The following is a 7,211-nucleotide window of genomic DNA, read 5'->3' as shown; positions in this document are numbered from 1 at the left end:
CGGCAATTAAACTGATACAGTCGCTTTATACGTACTCTATATACCTATACGTGTTTTGAACTTTTATGATATGAATGTACATTGGCGCGAACCACCCGAATTACATCGCTGTACTCGCCAATTTTCATTTCCATGGATAAATAAGGCTCCTGCGTTTCCCCGTGGGCATTATTTCGGATTACATTCCCGTGGGTCGTAGCACCGCTTTGCTCGGTTTTTTTAGAAGTGCTCACTTCGCAGTCGCTTTTAGTTCGTTTGGTGGTTTGGCCAGCGCCGTGAACAATGGAACAATGGAAAAGACTATTTATATATAGAATTTTATTCGTCGATTAAACTTTGTCAGCCTCAATTTTACTTATCTATATAAATCACCAGATTGCACGATTGATTGATAGTTTGCTGTTACTTTCCAAGATTAGCATTTATTTCGATTACTTTAAACGTTTCTATGAAATCCCAACCAAATTATGGTATCACGATATTTAACCTCACCTTTGATTTTATTTTTGTATTCTTACTCATAAACTCGAAAAAATTGAGCATTTGTTGCTTGATCAACTTATTAATATCGTAATAGTATAAAAAGACTTTTGTCGCAGTATAAATTTTCATATAGTTTTTGCATAAATTAGAAGAGATTTTCTTTTTTAATTACAGCGCGATGGGTTCTGAAATCTCTCCAAGTTTCACGGTATCACAAAACTTGGTCGAGACTTTGCTAAGTTTCTCTTTGAAACTCCCAACGCCGTGCCGGATCACGTCGGTCACGATTGTTCTTGGCGTTTCATCTTGGGGGATTTCAACGTATCCGCTTTAAGATAGACAAACTTATATTTGTCGCTTACTAGCCGACCTGGTGTATGTAGAATGAAGTTTCAGTATAGAAACGTCCGCGTTTCCTGTTCCGTTCAGAAACCTATTGGCCGTTTGTGGATTTGTGCACGAATAAAACAAAAATCTTCGTAAAAAGGAATGAAAAGTCTGCCAAAATGTTCGTTGGATAAAATTGAAGCAGGAAATATCTACATGTTATAGTTCATAGAATATATCGCGGTAAAAAGAGCTAACCCGAAAATGGTTGTTGGTATACATACATTTCTATACTGTTCCAGCTGAATTCAAAACAGCGGTCAAAATGAGTTTTCAGTTGAAAGTTTGGTAGATTAAATCTTCTCTAGATTTCAAACTTTCAGATTAAATATTTTTTTAAGTCTGGTTAATATTAAACTTTGAAAAAAATTGATGTGCGTGACAAATAAAGTTTTTGTATTTTATAAGAACTTTTTTCAATAATCTGCCAGAATTTCCATTAATGTACACTTTATAAAAATATTTCAATAAAAAAATAGCGCTTACATTGGTGAAAAACATCAGAGCAACATTTCTCCCCTGAAAGCACATAGAATACGATCTCGGAAATCACAATTTTCTGTTTCTTTCGAAAATCTGACAAAGCATGTACGGTTTAAGATCTCCCGGGGCGAAACGCAATATTCCGGGATACCTACATCGCGGCTTTCCTATAGCGGCTTTATCGTCCGTTTTGCTTTCAAGACGTTGCTTTGAGTCTTATGAAGTGCCTCACTACACTCCGCAACGTTTTTCGGCTAATAAGATTTCAAGACGTACGTCGTGCGTCGTTTAAACGAGCGTAATCCCTCATCCTATGCACGTACGCGATATCGCTTGTGGGGGATTTCGGAGCACGTATCTAAACGTATTTTTGCTTTATTTTTTTACGTTGCCAGACATCTTTTATATTTAATAAAGCGCTCTTATTTCTTTTCTAAAATGTTTACATATTTAATTGATAAGAATATATATTTCGGCAAAAGGCTTAATGTAATCTTTCTATATGAAAGAATTTGTAGATTCAAGATTAACAGATTTTTATTAACAATATTAGTTTCTAAATAATTAGCTTTATATAACGCAAATTTAAAAAAGTATTTTTTATTATAAAATTTAAGAAGATATATCATCTTTATTATAAAATTTTTCTGTACTGCTATATTTATTATAACAGTATACAAAATTTATTATTTGTATGTCAGTGACATTAAAATATATTGTTTCCGGTCATAAATATCAATTTGCTTTAACCAAATGTAGCTTGTGCGCAGAAATCATGCTAGCTAAAAATAATTTTACTGCAAAAAACTCACAATAACGATCACTTACGTAGAATATGAAAATCTAATGGCGGTAATAATAGTGGCACCAATTACGCTTTTGTATACGTTATAATAAGGGAAATTTGTTGCGACGTTGGTTTTATGGGAGGATAACCCGGCGCAAAATGTGTGCTTACGTATTTTCGCGAAGAATCATGCTACTCTACAATAGCAATGCGGTTGAGATATGTGCTAATCCTGTGAAAAGACATTTTGTATGTGGAAAAAATGATGCATAGAGGGAGGAGCTCATGGCTGTTAAGGACGTTCTCTCGTCTTTATACTAGAGAAAATCAATTTTCTTAGAATTTTTTTGAAACTGTGAATATACGTTAATTTAGGTGTGCTTTATGCGTGGTATAAATTTCAGTATCTCTTCCGGGATAAAAATTAAAGATATTAAGTCTCAAAGTTAAAAAAAAATTAAAATTTAATTTTTTTAGTTTTGGCATTTTTTCCTTATAGAACTCGACGAGAGAAGCAACTTTGGTTCTCTTGGCCAACCTCGTATCTCTTACCGTTTGGCCTGGAAAACCTTTTCATTAGTAAAAGTTGAAACTTTGAGGCTCAGTATCTTGATTTTTTATCCCGAAAGAGGTACTGAAATTTATACCACACATAAAGCACACCTAAATTAACGTATATTCACAGTTTTAAGGAAATCCTAAGAAAATCGATTTTCTCTAGTATAAGGACGAGAGAACGTCCTTAATAAATAAAAAAATACGTCTTTAAAATACGCTTTAAAAAAATGCGTGACATAAATTTTCCTCACCTTGAATAATTTAATGGATTATTTTTATGGTCGCACATATTTAATAGTGCAATGGGATGCAATTAATTTAAAAAATTTTTTTTAATTTGATCCTAGGTTTAACGAGCCTTTACAAATTTATGCAGGGTTGTCGCGGTTAGAGATATGTCAACGACAATATGGCGAAGCAAAGCTAACGAAATTAGAACTGAAAATGTAGCAAGCAACTCTGGTGACTGTGCATTAAAACTTTGATTTTTCGTTGACCCAAAATGGTCGAGGAAGAAACGCAGAAAATGCTGACCAACGGCACGGCAACGAGCCAAATGTATTAACGTAAATGTATGTAATGGAAGAGGTCGTGAAATTGTAATCATTATATAGAAAGGGGTCCATAACGTGTTTCAGTAATGATACATTTAGTGACTTGAATAGCACGATCACGAATGCAGATGATAGTTGATTATAATAATTGTAGAATCTGATCAGTGCTACGCATTTGATTGAACTGAAATGTGGATTAGTATGGTAATATGCCATTATGTGTTATATGTTGAACAGTTCTATATTGTATTATAACAAATTATATTTGGAATGATGTACATTCTCTTTATAATTGTTTATCTAGGGCTATGTCAATAAGTATTATATATTATGCATATCATTTTATTGTAATTATATAATGCATTATAAAATGAATATATTAATAGATTGTTTGATGTATCGATGATTCTTTTGATGTATTGAAATTATTTCGAATCAGATAAAATCGAATGTGTGATTTATATTTAACTGGAGCAATCAAAAAGAAATTGTGATAAACTACGCAAGAGTCATAAATTAGAAGTTATAGTAAATATCGAAATAAAGTAAATAAAATATATACATATGATGTACTTTTTTAGTACATTATATCTATTTTATTTTGTTATACCTTTTAGTGATTTATTACGATTTACTGAAAGTGTTCCATATCACCATAGTCAAAGTTGCATATTACTATCTATACTACTCTCCACGCAATATCGATTTTTTTTATTTCTGAGTCTTGTTTCTTATCTCGCGGATTTGATCTCTGAGGTTGACCTCAAAGAGATCGTGGAAGATTCACTCATTCATTCTTTCTGTTCCGTTCCGTTCCGATTTTCCGTTCTTGCCCTCAGTTACCACGTCTAGTGGTTTCTACTATTATTCTCGACGCTTCCTCGTTCTCTGACTTTCGAGACTTTCGATCCAATACCGTAAGTTCGTCTTTATTCCTTATATTGAACATTATCGTAACTGTTCGCTCTTTTTCCCTCTTTTATTTAATTTAAGTCACAATATTAAACGTGACATCGCCATTCAATTTTTTTTTCGTACATTTACATGTTTTTATTCTTAATAAGTGAAATGTTGTGACAGAAAAAACGAAAGTTGTTGCCAAAATATTGAAATTTGTTTCTTAATGTTATGGAGAAAAAACATTATTCTATATAACGTCTTTTGTAGTAAATTATTCGTTTTCGACTCTAAGAAAGGTCGGTAGCTATTAGGAACGTAATGTTATTTGAATAGTAGTCAAAGACACTTTAGGCATTTAGTTTTTTTTATAACTGAACATTTATTGTAATTATTTTCAAGTCATAATTTTGAACTGTAAAAAGAAACTTAAAGTATATTAATGATAAGAGAGAGAAAAAGGATGAATTATATATATATATATATATATATATATATATATATATACAATCAAAGTGCTTACTTTTTAATTCCCACCATTGCCTCATCGCAGGAGTTTGATTATTTAAGAAATCAGTGGGGACGTGGATCGTTTTGGGATCATAATCTGGATCCTTCGGTGTTTTTCTGTTTATATCCCTTATCTTTTCTGGTTGCAGAAACTTGAATTTCAAATGAGGTCAAGTAGGCGTAGCTGAAAGTCCATTGCTTACAGGTTGATTTTGAATTTGCGCAGGTTGTTTCGAATCTTTCTTGTTAGTCTTTGTATTACGAGAACGATTTGCTTGTGCTGGCTTGGATTTAAAATTAGTTTTCCTCTTTTTCTCTGGCGTTTCCTCCGTTCCTGTCAAAGGTTCATTCTCACTATCTCCTTCGGAAACTGATTCAGATTCCTTAGACTCGGCATCTGGCTTAAATTCATCTCCAGAATCTTCACCAGACTCAACATCGGGAATAATAAGACGCCGCTTCTTAGACCTTATACGTTCGTCTTCTTCTTCTTCAGTGTCCTCTTTATGCGTTCTCTTTTTATCATCGGTGTTTTTATTTTCTTTTCCATTTCCGACAAATCCTTTGTTCTTTTGTTCCCTCTTATCTATTATAAACTATTATTATAAAGCAACAGGGTTTGCATTTTTTTTGTTCGCTATGATCTCGGAAACCAATGGACCGAATTTTTACCAAACGTATATGAAATAGGGGTAGAATTTTCTGGGGAGTGCTATAGGGTGTATAGTTTTTCGTTACCGATCTTCTGGAAACCGGTTTTTCTAATTTCTTCAATTTTTCGGTAAATAATTGACGGAATTTCAAAGAATTGTATATAAAACGGGTTAAATTTTTTGGGGAGTGCCATAAAGTGTATAATTTTTTGTTACCGATCTCTTTGGAAGCCGGTACTGAAATTTTTGAAATTAAAAATTATTTGACCGAATTTTTATTAAATTTCATATACTTTTAATATCGATTTTTTTGGAAACCGGTATCAGAAGTTTTTCGAATTAAAAACCATTTGACTGAATTTTTATTAACTTAAAAAACTATACTATACCGCCTATTCTCAACAGTGAGCCACCTCAGTTGACGTCTGTAAGGAGTAATATGTTCATCATACTTTAAATTAAAAATGAAGCGAATACAGCAATTGACAAGACGTTGTAATTTGGTGTTTAACTCTTTACTAAGACCATGATAAACAAGACAACAGTAGTCAATATAAGGCATGATTAGAGTGACGACTAGCTTTATCCTAAGGTCGGTGGAAAGAGAATTTTTATTAAATTTTAGATTATACAATGCAAAGTGGACTTTTTGCGAGACTAACGAGATGAGTCCAAGAGAGATTGGACGTAAATACCACACCCAAGTTCCTCACCTCACTTACAAATGGTAGAGGAGTGTTATTCACGATAATGGGAGATAAACAGCCAAGATCAATACCAGTGACATAAGCTTGACTACCAAATATAATGACCTTAGACTTGGCTGGGTTGAGCTTGAGCCCATTCCTGTTAGCATACTCAAAAATTGCATTGGCATCTCTCGACATTAGCTCCAAAGCAAGGGGGATATCAGCAGGTGAACACTGACGGTAAATTTGAACATCATCTGCGAAAATCATATGAAACACATAAAAAAGTATATAACATATATCATTAATAAACAGAGAAAACAACAATGGGCCAAGCACGGAGCCTTGAGGAACACCACAAGAAGTGAAAATCCAATCAGAAAAATTGCCAGTATCGTCAATAACAGCTTGAGAGCGTCCGGTCAAATAGGAGAAAATCCAGTTTAGAACTGCATCTGAGAAACCAATCTCCTTGAGTTTAATAAGCAGCTGCAAATGAGGGACAGTATCGAACGCCTTGCTGAAGTCAAACAGTATCATAATGGTCAAAAGTCCAACGTCAATTCCCTGCCTAATGTCGTTGCAAACACGCAGGAGCGCAGACTGCGTGCTATAACCCACACGATACGCAGATTGCCTGGAATTTAGGATATTATAATGATTCAAGTACTCAACAATCTGCGAAGCAACTATTCTCTCTAATAGTTTCGATAGTTCAGGTAAGTTCGCAATTGGCCTAGTGTCAGACGGGGATAGAGGTGTGCGAATTTTAGAGAGAGGGCAAATATATGCTTTCTTCCACTTGGATGGAAACAAAGCAGCGTCAAGAGAACGATTAAACAAAGTTGTAATACAGGATGAGACCACTGGCCATGCGATACGGAGAGCATATAGAGGAATACCATCAGAACCGGAGGCATAAGAGTGGATGGACTGGGCAGTAATAAGCTTGAAAACAGACTGGGCAGAAATAGATGAGAAAACAAACTCAAGACGATCAGAAGGACGATTTACGGAAGCAATGGCAGAAATGAAGTCAGAGTGTAAGCAAGGAGGATGAACATTGGAAACAGAGGAATAATAAGAGTTGAGCTAATTAGAAGTAAAGAAATAAAGAGGAGAAGTGTGAGATGACTTCGCAAGACCAAGTCGTGCTAGCTCCCTCGAGAGAGAGAGAGAGAGAGAGAGAGAGAGGGGGAGAGAGAGGGGG

Source organism: Temnothorax longispinosus, chromosome 4 (genome assembly GCF_030848805.1).
Source record: "Temnothorax longispinosus isolate EJ_2023e chromosome 4, Tlon_JGU_v1, whole genome shotgun sequence".
Taxonomy (NCBI): Eukaryota; Metazoa; Arthropoda; class Insecta; order Hymenoptera; family Formicidae; genus Temnothorax; species Temnothorax longispinosus.
This window is presented reverse-complemented; position numbering follows the sequence as displayed.